At 47.9% G+C, this 23,401-nt stretch overlaps 1 protein-coding gene across 3 annotated transcripts in view; it reads left to right on the plus strand.

Moving 5' to 3' along the window:
• ELFN1 (extracellular leucine rich repeat and fibronectin type III domain containing 1) overlaps positions 1 to 23,401 on the plus strand; it is a 95,690-nt gene that overhangs the window by 21,795 nt on the left and 50,494 nt on the right. The gene's annotated exons all lie outside the window — the stretch shown is intronic.

The following is a 23,401-nucleotide window of genomic DNA, read 5'->3' on the forward strand; positions in this document are numbered from 1 at the left end:
GGGATTCTCTGAACTTGTCTCAAGACAGAGATAAGTGTCAGCCTGAGACCTGCTCTGCACCCAAGCAGTGCAAGGCTCTTCAGGCTCTACTGGGGGTTAATGGTGGCATTTTGCATTTTGTCCTGCATTTGCTGTTGTTCTTTCCCTGCCCCTGTGGAGGTTTTTGATCCTGCTCCTCTTGGTGAGAACCAGATCAGCTCCGCTCTGGGTGCTCTGGCAGCATTGGGAAACTGAGCCCTGCATTCCCTGCTCCCCATTCAGGGAGGATCAGCTCTGCTCTGAGTGCTCCTGCACATCAGGAAGCTGAGCCCATGCCCTGCATTCCCTGCTCCCCATTCAGGGAGGATCAGCTCTGCTCTGGGTGCTCCTGCACATCAGGAAGCTGAGCCCATGCCCTGCATTCCCTGCTCCCCATTCAGGGAGGATCAGCTCCTCTCTGAGTGCTCCTGCACATCAGGAAGCTGAGCCCATGCCCTGCATTCCCTGCTCCCCATTCAGGGAGGATCAGCTCCTCTCTGAGTGCTCCTGCACATCAGGAAGCTGAGCCCGTGCCCTGCATTCCCTGCCCCTGAATCAGGGAGGATCAACTCCTCTCTGGGTGCTCCTGCACATCAGGAAGCTGAGCCCGTGCCCTGCATTCCCTGCCCCTGAATCAGGGAGGATCAGCTCCTCTCTGGGTGCTCCTGCACATCAGGAAGCTGAGCCCGTGCCCTGCATTCCCTGCTCCTGGATCACCTCGGACAGCACATAAGGAATCTCCGTTTCCCTGGCACTCGGAAGGGATGGCAGGATGGAGCTGTGTTGGCTGCTGCTGCTGCTGAGCTGCCTTTTTAGAGCAGGAGCAGAGCTAAGCACTCCTCCTGGGTTTTCTTAATCCAGCCTCAATCCATGCACTTCAAACAGGAGCCTTGTTTTAGGGCTGTGCTGAGCACTCGAGTCTCCCAGCAAGCTGCTCTCGTGCCTGCAAGGGCCAGCCAGAAGCCAAAAAGCTGGTTTTACTCTCTTCTGAAGAGGGTGGAAATTGCTCTCCCTGAGCAGGGGAGTATGGAGGGGAGTTGTGGTTCCCAGGACAAGAAAAGGGAGGGTTGGTGACTTTCTGAGCGTGGATTTTTCTGACAGTTCTCTGATGCTTCAGCCTCAACATGGACAAGCCACTGTCCCTGAAATCCAGCATAGCAACTGGATTATAGCTGTCACATCCATGTCCCTAGGGGGAAAAAAGGGGTTCCCAGCCACAGAGGGCAGTTTAAAACATGCCAGCCTTCCCCAGCATGCTTTCCTAAATATCTGTTTTGTAGAAAACAAGGACCTAAGGGCTGCTTACATCTTGGCAACTGGTCAGCACTGTCATGTTGCAGGTTGGGGTTTCTCATTTATCTGGGTGGGTTGGTTGCTTGTTTTGCCACTTGTGCAAGTGGTTTGAGGAAATACAGGGAATTAGCTCATCTGTCATCTCAGTGTTTCTAGATGCCTGTCCAGTGGGAGTTGTTGCTTCTAGTAAAGCTCTTTCTCTTCATCGTGTCCATCACTCCTGTTTGCAGTTCCCTTACCACCATGCTTGCCCCCTCCAGTGACCATTGGGGACTTGAAGTGAACAAATTGCTGTCACTGGGGCTGGCTTTCACCTGGGGCCTCTTAGGAGGTGGCAGCATTGTGAGCATTGGGGTCCCCAGCATGTGTCATGGGCTGTGGAGGAAACCTGTGATGTGACCTGATGTCCTGGCATTTCTGTTGGAGTGTGTCTGTGCTGGTGGGTAAATGAGATGGAGTGAGATGTGCTGGGGTCAGAAAGGAGCTGCAGATTTTGTTTCATTGATGTGTTTCATGGATGTGTTGGCCAGCACCAAGGCTTCCTCCTCTGTAGGAAATACTGGCAGTCTTAGAGAGGCAGCTTAGATTGAGTTGTGGCTGCTGAGGGCTCTTGCAGTGGTGCTGGTCCTGTGTGGATCTGTATTAGTTAAACAGTAGTTCTGTATGAATTTTCCAAAGGCGAGGAGACAAAAGGGGAATAGGTGTTAGAAGGGGGGTGGATGACAGCTGCCCTCTTGATGCAGGCTGACCATTGTGCTGAGCTTTCAGCTGGATTTCCAGCTTTCTGCCACTTCTGCCCTGGCTGTGGTGCTCTGTCAGTATTGTGCACCACACTGATCTGTCCCCAGTTTGTCCTTTAGCCTCCCCTGGGTGACACACAATGCACAAGGGCCTGACACCACGTGCCAGGAGACACCATGAAGGTGGGGTTTGCTCCCTGAAACACACTGTTCCCACCCTGCATTTCTTGGGAGAACTCTGGCATCCTGTCAGGCCACGGGGGAGGTGTTTTTCCCCCCTTCCCACACCCATGCATGCCTTCCTCCCTGCAGGGACACCCTCCCTGGCACGGGACAATGTTGGATGATGCTGCACATTCAGCATGAGGATGCAGGATGAAGGCTGAGTGTAACGCCTTTTAATGCTCCTTCTCATAATTATCCTCTTAATTACTCAATGAAATGCCCAATAAAACAAATCACTGTAATTTCTATTTTATTCCCTGCCTTTTGCGGGTTATTTAAGAGCGCAGGATGCATTAAGGAGGCTCTTTCTCACGAGGGAGTGCTTCCCAATAGATCATACTTGCAAAATGGTTTTATGTCCCCGTCCTGTGTGCTTCATCCTCATTTTCCATGCCAGTTTGCTAATTACCAGAGGCACTGGTGGCTGGGAAGCACTGCCTCCCTCGCTGCCCATCTCTGCTGCGATGAAGTCACAGCTCTGAGTTTGTGACATCCCCATGGCAACAGCCCGTGATGTCACTAGCGGGGATTACAACTTCCCAAAGCATCCAGGCACAGGCAGCCAGGCTGCAACTCTTGGGCTCTCACAGGTCTTTAAATAGCAAGGAACTAAAACTCGGGGAAGTCTTTAAGAAGGCTTTAGATTTCCTTTTTTTTCATGCTGAAGGAGAGGAGGCTGCTGAGTGCAGGGCTGCCAGCAGCACTGCCCCTTGTCCTGCAGCCAGCCCAGCTCCCTCATGTGACCATGGGGTTTGCCTGGGGGAGCTCAGCCCTGCAGTGACCCTGCTGCAGGATTCTGTGGCCAAGGGATGTGTTGGGCATCTCCCCAGTGTCCCTGGGGGCTGCAGGTGTCCCCAGCCCCATGCAACTTCCTCTTGCTCTGTACTTCTTGCTGATAAAGTGAACATAAAGCAAATCTGAGGACCACTGATTGCCACAGCCCCCTGCCCATGCTTCACTCCATCTAAACTGCTGGCTCCACTGGCTTTCTTCTGTGCTTTTTGTCTAATACTCATAGTATTTGCATAATAAGACACTGTTCATGCACAGTGAGGGAGGAAGATTCATGTGTGTGCTTCTCTAGCAACAGGAAAATCATGTAATCACTTTATTTTGCACCTGGGGAGGAAATTCAGCTCCCGTGGCCGGTACCACAAACTGTGCAGGATGTTTAAACACACAGCCCCAAAACTTACACAGAGCAGCCACCTGACTGATATTTATGTACCTTATTTAAACAGGAGAAGCAAATCAAGCAGATGGAAGAGTCAATCTCTTTATTTTAGTTTTTCTAAGGTAGGAATAAAAATGATATTTCAAAGGCCAGCGTGTCTCAGCTGAGCGGTGGTGGGGAGAAGCCGGAGCCGCAGAACATACTGTCCTGTCTCCTGCTTCCTCAGATCATAACTTCTAAGCTGGATTCAATAGAAATAAATGTTCAGTAGTTCTGGTGGTGGCCTTTGGAAATGGAGCTAATGGAACAAGACAAAAAAATAGTTACAACATTTTGACAAGCGCTTAAATGTTTAATGCCGCGCGCGGCGCAGCGCAGCCGTGGGGAGGTGGTGGGTGCACCTGCAGGGAGCTGTGCCCCTCGTTAGCACGGCAGTGAGTCCTCCCACAGGCACAGGAAATTGAGCAAATGCTGTTTGAGCTGTGTGGCAGTAAACAGGCCAAGGGCAGCTGTGGCTTTGGCAGCCCCACGCCGTGCAGCAGGTGAAGGGCTCTGTGATCGCGCTGGGGATCCTCGGAGCGAGAGGAGGGTGGCCAGTTCTTGGAGAAAACAGGTGGAGGAGAATGCATAACGTTACCCTGAGCTGAGACAGGGGAGATGAAGAGGCTGCAGTGATTAAATTGGATCTACTGAAATCCTTCCAAAGCAGGCTTAGGAATTAAGAGCCATCAATGTCACATTGAGGGTCACTCGCTGCAGGACAGCTCTGGCCGGTGCCCGGCTCCCCCCGTGCCTCTGTTGAGCCCCATCTGAGCCTGAGGAAACTCATCCTTTGTCTCAGAGCCCAGTGGGACATTCCCCTCTGCCACACAACTGTGAATCTGAGGGCCTCTAAGAAGCCAATTTGTCCAGAGAGGAAGGATTAGACTGTGTGTGGCCAGATTTGCTTTGCATTAGGGTGTCATAGGGATTTAATAAGGGGGGAAGGTGGTGGGGATGGAAGGCACTGAACGGGCTGGCTGACATTGCCTTGGTGCAGAGATCTGCTGGTCCCCTGGCAGCAGCAGTGAGGCAGGCTGAGCCCAGGAGGTGTCAGCTGTGTCCCCTGTGTGTCAGGCACAGCGTGGATTGCTCACTGAGACAATCCTCACCGTGCTTGTGGGACCCCACAGAAGCCACCGTGCTGTGCTGCAGGCTGGTCATGCCTGCCTGCCCCTGAGGCTGGATCCAGCTCACCACAGCCTCATCCAGAGCAATGCTTCACAGCCTGCACACACCAGCAGCACCTCAGTCTCAGATAATGCCCCCAACACCAGCATGGGAATGTGGTGGCACCAGCCAGAGCCAGGATGGAGCCCACCCATTAAACTGGCCGGCATTCCTTGCTGGGAATGGGCTTCCAGTGTGGCTCAGATGTTTTGGTCATGCAGACCTGCACTAGACCAGGTCCCCAACTGATCTGCTGCCACCAGTGCCACCTTTACACACATCCCCATCAGTCCTGTGAAGCAGGGCCACCTCTCCCAGCCACATACAGGCACTGAGCAGAGCCCCAGAGGGACTGTCCTGAGTGACAAACCTCTGTCAGATCTGGGACTCCCACTGAAGGGTTTTTTTATGCCCCTCCTCCGCCTTTCTTCTTATTTTCCACAGCTGGAAGGACGGGTCACAGCAGGGAGATTTTCACACATCATTAGAGCCAAGTGTCCAATTCCACACAGCCGTCAACCCCAATCAGAGCGATTTAAAAGGCAGCGCTCCCTTTAATCATGCGGGGAGCTCAGATCTGTTCCTGTGAACTGAATGCTCCCATAAGCACGGGAGAAACAGGGGGATGGAGCAAGGGCAGATGGTGCTGAGATGAGACTTGTGGTACTCAAAAGCAGCTCCAGAGCAGACCTGGAGGGTGATGCCCACACAGAGTCTGTGTATTCTGGTTTTTCTCCATGGGTGATTGAGGTGGCCGTGGGTCTGTGTGTGCTGCTGCAGCTGAGCCTGAGCCAGGGGTGCTGTATCAGAATGTTCCTGAGCAGGAGAGAGCCTCAGCACCAGCATTTCTGACTCATGAGGTGGGAGCATCCTGAGCACTGGAGGTGTCCTGGAGACCTGCAGGTGCTGCACCAACCTGCGGCTCCACCAATTCCCACAGGACAAATGGAAAACCCGAAACCTCAGAGCTGTGCTTCCCCTCTCACTGTCCCTGGGGCACTGTGAAAATGAGTGCTGGGCTCTGTGAAGCAGTGCAGCTCCTGTGCCAGCAGCAGCAGACACCAAGTCCCTCCTTTCCAAGCAGCACCTGGAGCCTGCAGAGCCCCGAGTGCTCAGCCCTGCATTTTCCTGTCTGCAGCCACACGACCTTCTCACAGGGCTGCCACAGCCCCACGCAATGCAGGCTGCACGTGGCTGTGGGAAGGACAAACACATGAGGAACATCACGGAATTGCCACCACACCTGACTGCAGAAGATGAATGTCCTTCCCAAAGCTCTGGCATGCGCGGTCGCTCCCCACACTGTCCCTGCCTCAGCTCTCAGCGCTCACGATTTGTCCAAGGGCAACTTTGCAAAATGTCAACGTTTTTACCAGAATTCCCTGTGACAGGCTTCAAGTTTTAATTAAAGGAACTTGGGGGTGTGTGTTTGTTTGTTTGTTTGTTTCCATGAAATTTGTTGTGTTGTTTGTTTTTTTTTCCCCTAAGAAAGAAAATGTTTTTTCAAGTGAAAAATGACAGCCCCTGGTATTTTGCTACTGTGCTGTGTCTTTCTGGATAATCTGTTTTCTAAACCAACCTGTGAGCCTCTGCAGCAGGAAGTTTAGCAACCTGGTGGTCCTGTGTCACAGTTCCTCTGAGAGGGTAGCACTGCCCAAGGCAGCATGTACACACCCCTGGCCAGATCCACACCTGCCAAGACACCTACAGCCCTGAAAACACACTGGTGCTGGAGAGAAAATCAACTTGCAGGCAGGGTTCTGCCTTAAAATCCCAGAGACCAGCAGCAACACAGGCAAAGGCTAGGAGAAAATTTGCCATTAGCCTCTGAAAACTTGAAAATTTCTGCTAAAGAAGCAATGATGTTGGTGTTTGTTGTGCCCTTGCTGCTGCAAATTGATTGGATTGATAGGAATGAAGGCAGTGGTGTAAGAGAGAGTCAGAGCAGCCTTCTGGACTCTGATTTGATCTCTGCCTTTCATGGTCTTCCCTTTTGTACTTGCTCATCGCTTTTAAAAGCAACTCTTTGATGAGAGGTGGCAAAATCTCACTTAGGCAGAGCTTTTTTGGCAACAAACATTTGACTTTTGGAGCTGCCCTCATCTGTTGGGTAAACACAAAACGATCATCTTTGACTGGAACTGATCCTCCAGAGCCATGCATTTCCACTGGGGAGAGGTATTTTCACCGATTTTCAGTGTGGATTATTTTTGTAACTGACTGTAATAGATTCTTTGGCGGTATTAGGGCTGATTATGTCAGGATTTATTTCGTGAGGTGATTCGACATGCTGCAGTTCTGCAACTTCCCTTTGCATGCTGAAACCCAGGGGCCCCTCCCCTGCTCCCACCACAGACACCATGGGGGCACCCTCTGTGCAGCTGGACCTGTCTCCCAAGGTCAGCTGTCCCCCAGCTGCTTCATAAATGCTGAAGGAGCAAGTTGAAGAGAACAAATTCTCTGTGAAGGACAGGTGAAAACTCACATCTACGTAGAAAAGCCTCCTAGAAAGAGGAGGAGAGGGCAGCAGGGAAGGGATTGCAGCTTCAGAGGAGCAGTGCAGGCACTGGGAGCTCCCCAGCATTAGCACAGGGGTTAGCAGCAGAAAACACAATTGAGGATTAAATGTGGATTATGCTGCAGAGATCCTGAAACATCAGCAGTGCTGAGGCAACTAACAAAGGACTTTATTTCCTCAGGAGAAGAGCTGCTGGGCCCAAGCAGTTGTAGATAAAACTCTTCAGGAGCTGCTGGTGGTGAAGTGGTGAGGCAGTGAGCCAAGGCATCATGTTTTGGTATCTGGTACCTCCTGGAGAATTCGGCAGTGCAAACTAGTGGATCTGCTCCTCAAAGCCCCATGTAATATGGGATCACCATTAAAACTGCCCAGGCCTCACCAAGTATCAGAAGAAAAGGTTCACGTACACCCCTTCAGTGCTGTTCAGTAGAAATGAACGGGTAAATCTGGCTGCTGTTCTCTCTCCCTCAGCATCATTGAAATAATTCAGGACCTTGGGTTTATGGTGCACCTGGCTTGCTGGGATTGGGAAAGGATTGGGCTTGTATTTGGTCTCCCCTCAGCCAAAACAAAGGCTTATGTGTAGGGAACCTCTGGGCTGTGCAGTCAGCCAGGCTTGGGGCTTCCTTGGTTTGGTGATCCCTGCTGAACACCTCAGGTGGAGATGGAGAGATGGAGAGATGGATGATTGGGATGGATGGACTAGGTTATGTTGAGGTGGCAGAGCCAGGAATTGTGACTCCACTTGCCTGCAATGGCAGGAAGGGGGATGCACCCTCTGCTCCATCACACCATGAGCAAGGCAGCACTCACACCTTGTCTGCAGCAACAGGGCATTTGCAGGTCCCCTGCCATGGCCTCGGGGCTGGGAGGAGCAGGGGGCTGTCTGTCTGTCCATCCTCTCCCTCCTCACCAGCCAGAGTTAGCCACAGCTCCTTTTGGCAGCTCGATTCCCTGCTCCAGCAAGTGCTGGGCTAATGGGGAGGCGGCTGCAAGAGGAACACTCTGTTCAGCAGCTGCACATTCCATTAATTTAATGAGGATTTTTTTTTTTTTTTTTTTTTTTTACAAGGCAGATGGTAAAATAGCTATTTTCTGTTGTCTAATAAATACCATCAGCAAGGCAGAAAATGTGCAATCTCGCCAAGTCCTTTCTGATTCCTCGCCCTCCTGTACCGATGCATTTCCCTGTTCTCTGCTGGCAGCTGGTGGGGCTGGGAGCTGGGATGGGAGGGAGAGGTGGGACACCAAAGGCAGGTCCAAAATTGCTGGTGGGACCTGCACATTGAGACAGCAGCTTCCCCTGATTGGGCAGAGGCTGGGTGTCCTGCTGGGAGAGCTGTGCTCTGGCAGCCTGCACCCATCCAATTCTCACTCCATCTGATTGCAGTAATAACAACTCACACAAATTTCCTGCCTCAACCTGAAATCTTCCAGCTCTGCAATGCAAATAATATAATGTGTGACGAGGAGCCCAATGATGGGGATAATAATAATAATAGTGATGAAGCCTTTATTCAATGAATGAGTGAATCAAGCAAGCAAAAATAAATGGTATTCAGGGCTTGGAAATCAATAGGGAGAGAAATCAGGAGGAAATGCAGGGGGATTGCATCTCTGGGGGAGTGCTGTCCTCAGGAATGGCATGAAGGAGAGATGAGCAAAGCCCCCTGGGCTGGGCACTCCTTGTGTGCCCGTGTTGCTCCTGGGCTCTCTCCTCTCCTCTCCTGTGGTTGCATTGCCTCTGCTGAGCTCACTGCTGTGCCTGGTCCCAGTGATCTCTTTGGCCCCCTTGATTTACAGCTCTCCTGGGCTCTCTGAATGTGTCTAGGCAGCTGGCAGGCTACAGACCTGACCTGGGGTTGGGTAATAACTTGTCTTTTGTCCCATGCCCAGGAGGTTGGCCATAAAAAAGCTCCAGACATCAATTTTCCTCTCCACCGGGGTGGAATTGCAAAATGATGAGTTGGTCTTTGCCCTCATTTATCTCTTTTTTCCTTTCTCCTCCTCTTTTTATCTTTCTCTGTTCTTCCAACACTACTGCTCATTGCTGTCTTCTTCACCCCCTTTCCACTATCTCCTCCATCATTTACCAGCCTCCCTCCCCTCTGCACATCACTGCTTCTTCTCTCTCCCCCTTTTGCCCTCTTCTGCCTCATTTTTTTCTGTGTGTTTCCTTCCCATCTCAAAACTTTCATGATTTTTCTTGCTGTGCATAGCAGTTTGATATCTATACCTGTAATAGCCTGCTAATACAGTAATTCCACAAGAGACCCTTTAAAAACCCAAAGCCTTGGCAGGTAGTAAAACTCACCTTTTAACTTGGCTTCCTCTTTATCAGGGATTCATTTCAGACAGGATTTCTGTGTGCACAGCTCTGCCAGTCTCTGTTAGTAAAAAAAAAAAAAAGGATTAATTCCTGCAACAGGTGAATACGTTTCACAGCTCTGGTGAGCAGGATCTATTTTCCACTTCCTGCAGGTACATGGGGGATTTAATCATCTAACATGGTGCTTCTCTTTGTCCAGTGTGTGTTTAAGCTGTGCCTTACCTGTACCTGTGCAGAGACCTCCTGGGGAATGCACCAGTGGGGCATTCCCATGAAAGCTCTGCATTGTCCAAGGGATTTTTCCACTCTTTGGGGGATTTCTGAGCTGACATGCTGCTGTCTCAGGTGACAGGGGCTGAGGTTACTGAATGCTCTGTCCCAGCACCACCAGTGCCAGTCCCTGCCCTGAGCCCACCTGCTGGAGTCTCCCAGGCTCCTGCCTGCAGTGCTTGCTCAGGTGAGGGACTGGCACAGCTCCAGCCTGGCCATGCCCCTTCTCTGACCTCTGAGAACACAATCTGCCATAAGCCTAAAGAAAAAGGACAAGCTTCTCCTGTCCTTTCCTCTCCAGCCTCCTTTGATGCTGTCTGCAGCTTTTGTATTGTATTTAAATCTATGCAAATATGTTAGTGGATAAAGTATGCAGAAGGCAAAAAAGGGAAATTTAATCTGACTTGCAAATATGCTGGAAGAGGCACTTGGTAAATTGAAATCAGACTTTTACACCTTTTGTCCCAGCAGCTCCAGCAGGACCTGCTCTAGAGCAGCAGGGAAATAGATGTGTCCTTACATCCTCTCCATCTCCACTGTTGGGTAATGAAGAAACCAGGGTATTCTGCTGTTCTGTAAATACTGCAGCAGGACTGGCCTCTCCTGGGCCCCCCAGTTTTCCTGCTGGTCCCTAAGTGTGGGTGGAAAGGGCAGCATGTGGTTTCTCTGCAGTGGTGGCTGAGGTGGTGGTGTCTTGGTGGGAACATGGAGAGTGATGGGAACAGGCAGTGAGCAGCCCTTGGAGCTGGCAGCAGGCACTGAGAACTGCCTGCCAGTTCCAGGTTTGGGACTGCCAGCCCTCTCCCAGGTGGACAGCCCAAATTTCACCATCTCCAGAGGGTTCCTGAGCAATGGGGCAGGAGGTGGCACTGAGCAGGGAGATGTGACTTGCAAATCTTCCTGTCAGGCTGTTTTCTGGACAGCACAAATCTGGAATAATTCCCCTGACCAGGCTGCCAGCTTTATACACAGGAGATGAGGTAGGAGATAATACAGCATGTCTTGTGCCAGATATTCAAGAATTTCTAAGTACATTGCAAACAGGGAGCTACAGGGCAGCATTGCTCTTTCCATTTCACACACAGGAAGGCCCTTGAAAATGGTGAGGTTTCCTGCCAAGTCACCCCAGGGACCATATTCTCTGTTTTATATTTACAAAACTTTGGAACAATCGCTCTCTGTGTTTCCCTGACAAAAGAGGAGAAAATATTCATCTTTTTTAAGATAAAAAAAACCCTGATCTAACAGAGGTTCCACTCAGGATTTGTCAAACATTATATTTTTCAATAGCAAAAGCTGGCTAGCTCCAACCAAAATGGGATTGTCAGCAAGCAAGGTGACCAGAGTTTGGGGAGAGGGCCTGCAGGTAGAAATACCAAAGAATTGTGGTGAGTCACATTTCCTTGATGACAGAGCTGTGAGATGCCCTGCACGCATTGCTGAGCAGAGCTGTGGAGGCCATGGGTCCTCCTTCCTTACCCAGGCCCAGGAGCCTGTTTGGGGGCACAGGTGCCTGGGTGGGGCTGACCCAGGGAAGTCTGGGGCTCACTTGATGTGGTTGGATGTGAGCTGCTGGTTCCCTTCACCAGAACAACACTGCAGGGCATCCAAAGACTCCTCATCCTGCCACACAGCAGGATCCAGGTTGGAGAGACATTAAACAGCTCCAGCTGCTTGGGCAGAGCTTTCAGAGGTGATGGAGCCAAAATTCCCAAGAGCAGCTTGGGAGGCTCAGGCTGGGCACTGGGAAGGAGATGGGCACTGAGAATGTGGCACAGCTCCACAACAGATGGCCAGAAAAGGCTGTGAGATCTCCATCCTTGGAGGCCTCCAGGACTCAGCCACCCCAAGCCATGGCTGGTCCAGATAATCTTGGAGATCTCAGGAGGGAGTTCACTCTGCACCCAAAGGACAGCTGACTGTCACCTGCCCTTCTCCTCAGTGACATGCCTGGGAGAGACTTGCCATCCCAAACTGTGTGCTGAGAGAAGAGCCAGGCTTGAAATGTCACCTCATTAGAGCTGATAGGTGAGATTTGTTACAGAAAAGGAGAGCTATCAGTCTTCTGGCTCCTGAGGGGACAAGCTCTTCGGCCAGAATGACTGGGGGATTGTAATGGAGTTAACTGAGACTGCACCAGGGAGCTCAGACGTTGGCATTTAGCTGAAGACAGGAAAACATCTAGATTTCTTGTGGAGAAAATCCCTCAAACCCCGAGAAAACAGCATTTTCTGGAATCAGAAGGAGGGAGCTCCTGCCACGTGTGATTCTTGCCTGCAGGATGTTTGGGGCAGTGAGTGGGGTCAGTCGAGGTTCCAGCCTTTTCCTTCTGTGGAGGGTGTCCCAAGGTCTGCCCAGGAGGTGAGATGGGCTTCCAGGGAGCAGGACTGGCATGCAGCCATCAGTCTTCCCCATCCCTCACCCAGGTGGGAAATCTTCCTTCCAATCAGCCTCTATCATCTCGGCTGCAGTGGAAGCTGATGGGCAGAATCCTTTACTGGGGGCACATTCAGGAGCAGGGGAGATTTCAGCAAACAGCTCTGGGCTCCTGTGTCAAACAGCATCACCCAGGGGTGGTTTTGGTGCAGAGCTGCCCACCTGAGCCCTGACCCAGCCCTGGCCTGGCAGCTGCTCTGCCCTGAGGGTCCCCTCTCCAGGGGCTTGGCTTCATTAACTTCCTGATAAGTTGAGAGTTCAGTGCTGAGTCTTAAGAAATTGGCAATAACGCCAAGCCTTCATACAAGGGTAAAAATAGCCCTAATAATTTAGGCAATTAGTTAATTAGCCTCATTTACTTGAAAGCACAGAGTGGCGTGGGAAGACTTTTCTGCTGGGTTTGTTATGCTTTTCTCATTCACTTTGTTTGCTTTTCCCTTGCCATTTTCTCTGCTCCCTGACACAGATACAGGCACCCACAGCATTCCAAAGCAGTGGAATGCCAGCAGGGAAGTGAATGCCAGCCAGGACAGGATGCAGGGCAGTGCTGCAGGGGAGCAGGACTGGTTTAATGTGTCAAAAGGAGAAGTGGGTATCTTTGTGATGGCCTCTAGTGGTCATGGTGGTCTTTTCCAGCCTTAATCATCCTGTGATATTTTTTTTTCCATGCTGTTCCTTCCTCATCCCACCTCTGACCCTTCATTGCAGGTAGAGGCTGTGGCACATTCAGGGTGTCAAATATTGAGGGGCAGTACCCCACTGTTCATGGCATTGCTTGTTTGTTCCCAGTTAGAGAATTCCTGTCTAGTCCTTGGACTAGAACTGAAGGGCAGATGAAAAGAGGCAAGAAAAACCAATCATTGTACTGGAGGGAGCTGTGCTGCTGGAGTAGCACAAGGCTCAAGACTCTGATGCTCAGAGCATCCTCCTGCTGCTGGCCTGTTCCAGCCCCAGGGCTGCTGCATCCCTTGGTCCTCCCTGCTCCCACCCAGCCCCTCTGCAGCACGTGTGGCCTCCAGCCCCAGCTGCTCAAAGCCCTTTTCAGTGCCCCTTGCATGGCTGCACAAGCTCACCTGGTTTTTGGAGAGCTGCTGGCCAGGTCCCCTCTGTCCTCCTCTGACTCACACGAGTCCCATTCATTATTGACCTGGGGACCTGAATGAGTTCTGTCTTCCTGAATTATTTCTGAAGACATTAGATCTTCTCAAATTGTTCATCTTCCCCAGAAATGACAGCTTGCAGGCACCTGGGAATAAATGGTGCCTTGGAACAATTTCATTGTTTCTATTCCAGGCAACAGGAATTCCTCAGATCTCAACATCAGTCCCCAAACCCCGGCGTGTTAGCATAACCTCCAGACAGCTACGAGTTTCTTGACCCAGAAAAAGGATAGGATTTATTATGAACCCTGGGAGACCAGTGTCCTTGCAGCTCCTGTGCCCTAATGGTGAGCAGCATACTGTGTGCTCCTCTGGCTGGAATTTTCTTGTCCACACAGCTCTCTGCCAGCAAATGCCCCTTCCACAAAACAGGCTTGTGTGTGTGAAATCAAATCGATGTTGATTAATTTTCAGTTTGGAAAAGGGGATGGGGGGAACTCATTAAAAATGTCAAGATGCCTTCTCCTTTCATTCTTGCAAGAAGAGCTTCAATTCTTTATCTCTTAATGACCTTTTGTTTAAAGCCTTTGTGTTTTGTAAGAAGTATTCAAAAAAGGATGATGCAAAATGAAGTGTTAAATATCTTTTGAAGGAAAATGTGTCCATTTCCATGGGCTCTTTTTTTTGTAATTATTACTTAAAGAGAGGCAGGAATCACACTTCTTTTCTCTCTGATTTTTTGCCATTTTGTCCTAATCCAAGCACACTTCCCAAGCCTCCCTGCTCTGCCCTGGCTGACACATTCCCCCTGCACTGTGTGCACAACAAAAAAAATGTTTTAGCAGGGTCAGTAGAGATAGAACAAGGGGTGATGGCTTTAAACTAAAAGAGTGTCAATTTGGATTAGATAAAGGGAAGTTTTTTAGAAAGAGAGTGGTGAAACACTGGCACAGGTTGCTCAGAGCAGCTGTGGCTGCCCCATTGTTGGAAATATCCCAGGCTAGGTTGGATGGGGCTTGGAGCAACCTGGGACAATGGAAAGTGTCCCTGCCCACCTTTTTTTTTTTTTTTTTTTTTGCACAGGCAGTTGTGGCAAATCTTTTATATAGAGTTGGTCCACATTGATTCACCCACAATAAGGGTTTTCATTTAGTTGTTTCTTTTTTTAATACTGGGAAGAAGTTTTTTTGACCTACATAAAAAAAGTTTGCTTAAAGCTCTTGCATCCTTCAAAATCACTCATAAAGCTTAAATTTTTTCTCCAAGTTATTTGAAACTTATGTAAAAATTTTAATTCTGGTTTTGTTAGTTTTCCTTTCCTCATCTCCTCTTTTTTAAACTCTAAGTAAAAAGCAGAGTAGTGGGGGAGAAAGGAGTCATTAAAGAAAACTGAACATTTCTACTTGAAAGAACAAGAGTTGAACTGGAAAATGTTCTTTCAACTTAAAGAAAAAAAAATCAGGAAAAAGTTTTTTTCTGAAGGGTAAATATAAACGTTTCCAGTGAAAATGTTCTGAGGAGAGAATGGTTATTTTGGAGCATTTCTCTTCCCCAGCCCCATGGGATGCCCTTAGTTGTACACTTAAAAATCTGAGCTGCACAGATCAGAGCCAGTGAATGTCTGGGCTCCTCCTTGGGACTGTGGCTTTCCTGCTTTGCTTGGGGGGACAAACTGACTGGTGGGGGGGTCAGAGTGAGCAGGGCTTTGCTCCCAGACTGAGGGGCAGTTTGAACCTCTGGAGCTGGGATTTCACCCATCAACAGGGCACTGGCACTGGCTCTTTATGGCTCAGGACCCCTCCTCTCTGTCCTGATGCTGTGAGGGGCAGTTTCAAAGTCATGGAGCCTTTTATTCAACCTTCATCTCTTCCTGTTGCACAGAGCTGAGCTCTCTGTGTGTGCATCACTTTTCTCTCTCCTGGCACCACATCCCTCTCAGCATCCTGACACATACGTCTCCTGCTGGAATTTGTTCTCCCAGCCTCCAGCACTCAAGCAGCCCAGCAGCATTTGTGTGTCTCCAGCAAGTAGCCACTGAGCCTGAGAAATGCATTAGCTGCCTGACCTGGTTCCAGCCAGGTGTGAAAAGATGCAGTGGCTCTGGCTCCACTCCACCTTTTCTGACCATGTGAGGAGAGGCAGAAGGCTTCTCCTCTCTCCACCAGTCTGCATCATTCAAGCCTATTAAAAAAAGAAACGAAAACAGGATAGGAGTTGTGAGCGGATAGACAGAGCCAATCATGGGGAAAGCTGGGCAGACTAAAAGGCATTTTACTGGGTTTTCTGTACTAGAAATGAAAGAAAAACCCTTCAATTAGCTGTCTGCCCGAGGAGCTGAACAGAAAGGGATGAAAGCTGAGATGCTTTTGCAGGAGCAGAGGGAAATCACCAGCCAGGAGATGGTTTGTGGGCTCTGAGTCAGGCATCATCCTCAGAGGGGTGTTCAGCATCTCCTATTGCAAGGTGGGGAGCCTCCCTCTGTCCAGCTTTTGTGCCTTCCTCTGCTTTCTTCCACAGCTCTCCTTCTTGGCAGTGTTTCTGCAACCCTCAGAAGTGCTGGAACTTCACCTTGTCAAGTGCTGGTGCTCATGTCTGGAGCACTCAGCTTGTCCCTGTGCCCAGGAGGGTGATGTGGGTGCTGAGCAGCAGGATTACAGCTCATGGTCCTCATCCTCCTCACCCAAGGGCCTCCTGCCCCATGTCTGTGTGCCCCATAGAGCAGCACATCCAACGCCCCCCAGCCACTGCTTTGGGTCACTTGTCACCGTTTTGTAAAGCAGACAGGTCACCTGGGAAGGGAAGCAGCAGCTGTTCTGCTTCCTGGGGTTTCAGGCATCTGCTCCTTGCACATACACACAGACACACACACACACAGGCTGCCTTTACCTAACAGACAATTATTTAACAAAGTATGCAAATAGTATAATTACTGTTATTTGTTTAGCTGTTATAAGTGTTTGAAATGTAAATGTCAACTTTGGGATTTTTTTTGCAGGGTATGTGTGTGTTGTTGGCTTTCTCTCTCTCTTGTGTGTGCTCTCCCTGGACTGCAATTTGATGAATTTCTCCTTGTCCTAGAAAAAAAAGCTAATGTGATTTCTCTGCGATTACAGCCGAAGACGCCGAAGTGGGGATTACTCACAGTAACTCCTCTTACTTAGCAGAGCTGAGTGGGAGGCAGGATTCATTACACCGAGCAGAGAAACAAAGAGGAAATGTCTTTCAGCTGACTGCTTGTGTCTGCATCCTCCCCAGTGCCAGGGCTTCCCTCCCTGGAAGGCAGAGGGTCGGGCAGGGCAGTGACAGCCGTGGCAGGGTTTTGGCAGCAGGAGCCTGTTCCTGCCCTGCCACGGCTCCTCCGTGTGCAGGAGAAGCAGCAGGTCTGAACCCTGGCTCTCTAAGCAATGTTCTTCCTTCTGAAGGAGAAACAGATATGACATTACAGCCACCAGCATGCTCAAAGTAGAGCCCTGGTGCTCAGTGCAGTGACATTTTCCAAGGGTGTGTCCCACCATCACCCATCCAGGCTGCATTCAGTACAAATGCAGCTCATCAGCAGGTCACAGCCTGGAGCTCAGCAATCAATCCAAGGCTTGTTACCATTGCTCAGATCAGTCTGTACTCCTGCTCCTGACTGGTTTGCAGTCAGTTTGCTCCGTGCTGGGAAGGCTGTCCCGGGCAGAGCAGTGCTCTGGGGCTGCAGCACCTCTCTGATATTCCACAGCATCCCATACCTGCTGGGCAGAACCCAGCCGTGCTTTGGCTTCAGAGCTTTCTCAGATGCACAGCTCCAAGATGAATCCAGTTGGATTCATCAGCTGGCAGCAAGCCTGGCACCATCTTTTCCCTCAGTTGGCTCAAAAGCCAGCTCAGGAGATGGAGTGAAAGTGGAAAGGCTGCAGTGCTGCCATATCCCACCCTCCATCCTCTCTGTGCCCCTGTTCATGCTGGGATGAGGAGCTCATGGTTTTTATGGAATCCCAGAGCTGTGAGAGGGTTAAGAGGTTTTCACCTCCAGTGTGAACCAGAGGGACTGGAAAGAGTGAGGCAGTAAACACAACTAGCAGCTCAGCTCTTGGAGGGGCAGGGAGAGCTTTGTGCCCAGCTCAGCACAAGGGGTGACCCCAGAGCGTGGAGCACAGCCAGGGCACTCTCTGCTTGTGGCAGATCAGGATTTCTCCATGAGCCAGCTGTGCCTGTGCCCAGCAGGGATCCAGTCCTGTGGCTGAGGCTGTGCTGGGGCATGGGCCTGCACTGGGTGCTGCTGGAGCACAGTCTGGGCTCTGTGGCATGGCAAGATGCTGAAGCAGGCTTTGCTGCTGCTGCAGCTTTGCCCCTGCTCCCTGGCAGGCTCTTTGCTGGCACAGGAGCTCTTTGGCATGCTGGCAGTGCTGGGGTTGGTGCATGGCTCTGGCACGTTCATCTCCTCGCTGGGGCTGTCTGTGCTCCCTGGAGCAGCTCGTTAGTGCCTGCAGCCTGAGCAGGTACCAGCCATCAGCAGGGCTGCTGTCCCTGGGCACTCCACCAGACAGTCAGGCCGTGGGGTGGAACCAGCAGAGCCACTTGGTTTTGAGTTGCAAAGACAGGAATCCAGTGACCTTTGGCAGATTTCATAGCCCAGCAGGCTCGTGTAATTGAAGCTGGTGATGATTTGTCATGGCTCTAAGCTTTCCCTATCTATTTCCTTCCTCGCTCCCTCAGTCTCTCTGGTTCCCTCTTTCTGTGATCTCATTATCTCCATGCCTTTCTCCTTTTCTCTCTTTAACCATGGCATGGACAGGTACCTCAGGATCTGTTCGTCTTCAAGGGATTTAGCTTTTGCCTGATGCTGTATTTTCTCCACTTCACATCCATTATCCAAGAAAACCTCTTTCTACCCATGACCAGGAGACCTGCACCTGCCAGAGAAATCCAGTCCATTCCATCATAAATAATGCATTGCCATGGCCAGTACCCCCAGCAGCCATGAGCTCCAAATCCCAACTTTCCTCCCCCTGTCAGGTGAAGGTTGAAGTGACATTATCACTTATATTGAAATTCCCTGGTAGAAGGCAGGTTCAATGCTATTAACATATTTCAATTCAAGCCATTCTTATTTTAATTAGCCTTAAGTAATTAGTTCTAATTCATTGCCATTTTTTGCTCTGCATATTTTGGGTTATTTACTTCCCTTGCTAAGTAACAATTTGATGTAATTATGTGCTACTCATTCTTTCTATTTACATATGCTCACTCACTCAGATTCCCTCGTTGAAATTTCAACAGATCCTTTGAATTCCCTCTTGAATTGTTTTCTGAGTTGCCAGCGGTGTGGAAATTGTGGGGTGGAGAGAGAATTGATCCTCTTCTTTGGACATCCCTGGTGCCAGAGGCAGTGACAGTGCATGTGAGCACCTGGGCTGGCAACGGGCTGCTCTTGGCAGGGAAGGTCCATTGCCAGCCTTTGTTCCTGGGAGTCTGGATTCCCATATGAAAGGAGTTTGGGGACTGTATCCAACTCTCTCTGTCTTCCTCTTGGGTTGCTTTAGCCCAGATGCCAAAGGGACCAGTCAGTGTTGCTGCTTCCTTTCATTTTCTTTGTGCAGCCAGAGATGCTTTGGCTTTCCAGAATGGAAATGCCCTGGCTTTCCAGAAGTGTAGTGCCTCTGTTGCTGAAAAATCCTGCACTCTTTCAAGTCCTGTATTTTTTTAGATATTTTGAGTACTTTGAGCAATTTGTCACATTTATATATGTCAGTTTCTTATCTGAAACATACTTTTATCTCAGCAACCATTTTTCTAATTCCTCTGAAGGACCATATTGTTGTCTTCTTCTTTCCTCAAGGATTGCCCTTTTCTTAGCACCTGCTCCATAGCTGAGATTCTCAGAGGGTTGTGGCTCATCCATGTGAGGCTGTTTGCTGTTCAGCTGCTCTGAACTCATCCTCTTCATTGCCTCAAAACTTGATTCTGAGCAGTCTGAACATCTGCCTTCCTGCAGATCCTGCAAAAACGTGGATTTCATGCTCACATGGAGTGTGTTTATACCTGTGTGTATATGCCTCACAACTTTTAAGTGCATTATCCAACTCCAGCCGAATTTGATAGAGGGTAGCATTCTCAAAAATAGCAAGTTCCCTCAAGGTTTGAGCAGACAGGCAGAGGTAGAAGAGAGATGCCCTACTTCTACTGAGGAAAAAGCTGCCATGTTGTGCTGAGCCTTTATTTGATGCCAGGGAATCCATTTGGGAGAGAGCCCAAATCTCAGCACCCCACCCACAGGAGGGACTTCAATCAGCACATGCCCCTTCTCAGTGCCCAAGTCAATCAAGCTCAAAGAAAGCAGGATTTCATAGTTCTGCTGCTCATGGAATTACTTGTTTTTTTTTTTTTTCAAGTAGCTTTTTCACTAAAATCTTATCAGCTGTTTGAATCCATGTTCCATTAGCAAATCCTGCTTGCTTCATGAATATGCAGGTTGACAATGTGTAGGATTGGCTTAACTGCTCCCATTGAAGTTGATAATAAAACTCCTGCTGACTTCAAAGAGAATAGAGTCAGGCTGATGCTGAGTTCTTTGGAAAATCCCACCCCTTGTTGTTATTTTATTCGTAACACATCCACTCAGGAGCTGTGGGATGAGACCAAATACTCCAGAATGAGTAAAGACAAAAAAAAAGGAAAAAAAAAAAAAAAAAAGATCAAAGAGCCAAAGATGAAAATCCAGATTCTGAGGTAAATATTTAAGGATGTGTCTGAAGTGAGAGCAGTTGTGCTTTTGTTTGAGGAAGGGTCACAAACTGCAGCCAAGACTCTTCACACTGAGACCATTGGTGGAATTTCAGATCTGAATGACACCAAGTGTGGGATCCCCAAACCCTGTCAAGGCTATCCATGACCATGAGCTGGAGTAGAACTGATTCCTTAAATTCTGCCCTTACACTTCAGTTTTCCTCATCTAGGAGGGTCCAAAGAGGTTCTGGTTGCCTCTGCTGGGACCAGGACAAGGTGAAACCCCAAAACATCCCATGGGTTATCAACACCTGCAAGTGAGCAGATCCATCTTAAATGATCTGTTCCTCTGCTCCTCTCTTGCTTGGAATTATGCAGGGAAAATTGTTGCAGAGCTTTACTTTTACTTTTGCTTTTACTTTTACTTTTACTTTTTCCATTTTTTTTTTTTTTTCCTAGATGAACGAAGTTCTCAGGTCTTTGTTTTCCCAGTACTTGATTCTACAGCTCCAAAACTGCCATGGGAGGGGGAAGGTTCCTCACTACCACCCAGTGTAGAGGAGCATTATGCACCCAGCTGACTTCAAGGAAACACAGCCATACTTAAAATTCTTACACAAATTATTTCCACTGGGCAGTTCCCTTGGCATGAACACATTCTTACCTGTTTTGCTGAATCAGGGCACGTTCTTCTTGCAGTGTAGGCTATTTTGGTATTTTCTTCTCCTAAGATTATTTCCACTGGAAAAAAAGCACAGGATTTTTCATTCCAGCAGTATTTTTGGTAACAGTTACTATTTCCTGACAATATGTCTGTATTTTAGGACAAAACCAAATTACATGTTGGAAGTGCCTTTCCTCACTGCAGATTCTCCAGCACTACTCACAAGCCAGTTACATCAAGACCAGAATCTAGAAGAGGCAAAATAGAAGCTATATTAAGTTTTATACAGACTTGCCATCAAATTACATGCAATAGCTACTTGATCATGTTACATCAATCCATATTTGCCTGGCCATTTGTAAAGCAATTGCTTTTATATTGATGGCTTATTTTTTAATTCAGACCTTGCAGGGATTGTACCAAGGGTTTTTGCCTAATGGCTGTGGAATTCTCCTGGTTTAGTACAATATGACTGTTAGTGCACAGTTGCATGATAAGGAGTATTGGCAAAAAGAACCCTCTCACTGTAGTTCATTTTCATTGTTTTTCTGATTTTCTTTTTGTCTTTTACTATCTGTTTCTTGGCATCTATAAAAATTTTGACAGCAGTTAGAACTTGATGCTGTAAAACAGGCTAGAAACTGTGACAAATATGGTTTTTTTTGCTCTCCTGCCTGTCACTATGCTCCAGAAGCCTGTGAATTTACCATCAAACTTCTGCAGAGTTAGAACCTCTCTTTTAATCTTGGTAATAATAGGTAAAATCCTACTCCCTGGCTGCACGATATAATCATCATTATCTTACAAATCCTGAGTGCTTTGTGTAATCTTCAAGGCTGTGTTCCTAGTACTGTGCTTCAGGAGAAAATAGAAGGATTGTAATTGTGGAAAATTGCATTTTGTTGCATCTTTTGCCAATTCCCTGAGATCAAAATGGTTAATTTCCCCATGCTCTATGCCTTGTATGAACTTTGAACCAGTGCAGTTAACTCTGGAGAGCCAGAACAGGGCTGCAGATTTAGACTGCAGATTTTTCTTCTTGCTTGATCCCTTCAGCTCAGTTGTGGACAGACCTAAAGAAGTTGAGTATCCAGTCTGGATTAGACACAAATTATTCCTAATTTACCTCCCAAATGTCTGTTGTTCTTCTGGTCCATACTTTAACTTGAAGATTAATATTGTTTTTCTCTAAAAAGAGCGGCGAGGTTGATTTTTAACTCAGTAAGTTTTATTATTAAAAAAGGCCTGTATAGCTGTGGTTGCACTTTTTTTAAAGTGCCAAAGGAATCTTGGATAGCTGCAGAAGTAACTCTAAGAATGAGGGGAAGTGATGGAGGCAGAAGTTCATACAAATGCTGCCTAGTTAGAACCTGTGTACTTTGTTCTACTTTGCAGTTTCATTCTGAAACTCACTTAAAAGCACCGTATGGGATGAAACTTTTAGGTGTATTAAACCCATCCCATAATGTTTATTTTTGTACATGGACAAGAGATTACAGCTTTTCCATTGAACTTCCAAAGTCATCATCAAAAGCCATCGTTACTTTGTGAGCACTTTGTAGTCTGGTATCTGTCCTACACTAGTTAATTCATGTAAATCTAAAGAAGTGATGGCATCAGAAATATGGAAATAGAGCATCTGGGTAGAAAGGGTAGGTTTTTGCAATGTTTCCATTGAAATTATTTTTCCCTGCCAAGTGAACAGATGCAGTGAAAACAGACAGTCTTATTGGCAGCCTTTCTTTTGGGGAGAATAAATGAGTGAATGATCTATCAAAATATTTTTTTTTTTTTCCATTTGATTAAATGGCTGATATTTATAGCACTTCCAAATATAAACCAAAGTGAGGTAAGAAAGAGGAAGGTTCACACAGAATGGCCACTCTACAAAGTCAGGTGCTGTTCCTGTACCCAGGAGTATTTTTAAATTCCTGTTTCTTCACCTAAGCTGAGTGAATGCAGTTTTCTGCACTCAGGGTGTTTAGCAGACTTACAGTCCTGATGCTCATATTTTGGTCTGCTGCAGATATGTTTGCTTATAGATTTCCTTTTGTTTCACATTAGAATAGCAACAACATACCTAAGGGTTTTAAGAGTCTGTCTTTTTCTTATGTTACAGTACAGGCTCTGGAATAAATAGCTGAAAAGGCTAAAAATTTAGCAATGAGATAATAGAAAAATTTGTACCTTGCAGGAAAATACAAGATTTTGGCACTTGGCTGCATTCTGAATAGAATATTAAGTTATTATTAAAATATACCTCAGGTTAATTTTAATATCATTTAGATATGAATGTTTAAAAATTTTGTTATGCGATAAAAATAGAAATGAAAAATTCTCCTGAAGTCTTGCAAATGAAATGTTTGAATTTATCAAAACATTCCTAATTCTTTTAAAATGGGATTTTGCCAGAACTAATTCATGTCATGAGAAATTTCAGCTTTGTTGAAATGCAACTTTCTGCTGGGAAAATGGGCTAACACCTGACCAGGGCTGCCTGGCAGTAGAGCCTGCTGGTCACATTTAATTCCTTTGCCAGAAATTGCATGGATATTAACCCTTTGACCATTGGTATGATACTGTAACATTGGGCTTTTTTGTTTTTGCTTTTTTTTTCCCCCAAACTGTGCTACATATTCTTATTAAAATAATTTTGCATTTATTCTGAAAAATTTCCATATTTTTGTACTTTGTATAAATTCCCTTGTAATAAG

This window comes from Oenanthe melanoleuca, chromosome 14, assembly GCF_029582105.1.
Source record: "Oenanthe melanoleuca isolate GR-GAL-2019-014 chromosome 14, OMel1.0, whole genome shotgun sequence".
In the NCBI taxonomy this organism is placed as follows: domain Eukaryota; kingdom Metazoa; phylum Chordata; class Aves; order Passeriformes; family Muscicapidae; genus Oenanthe; species Oenanthe melanoleuca.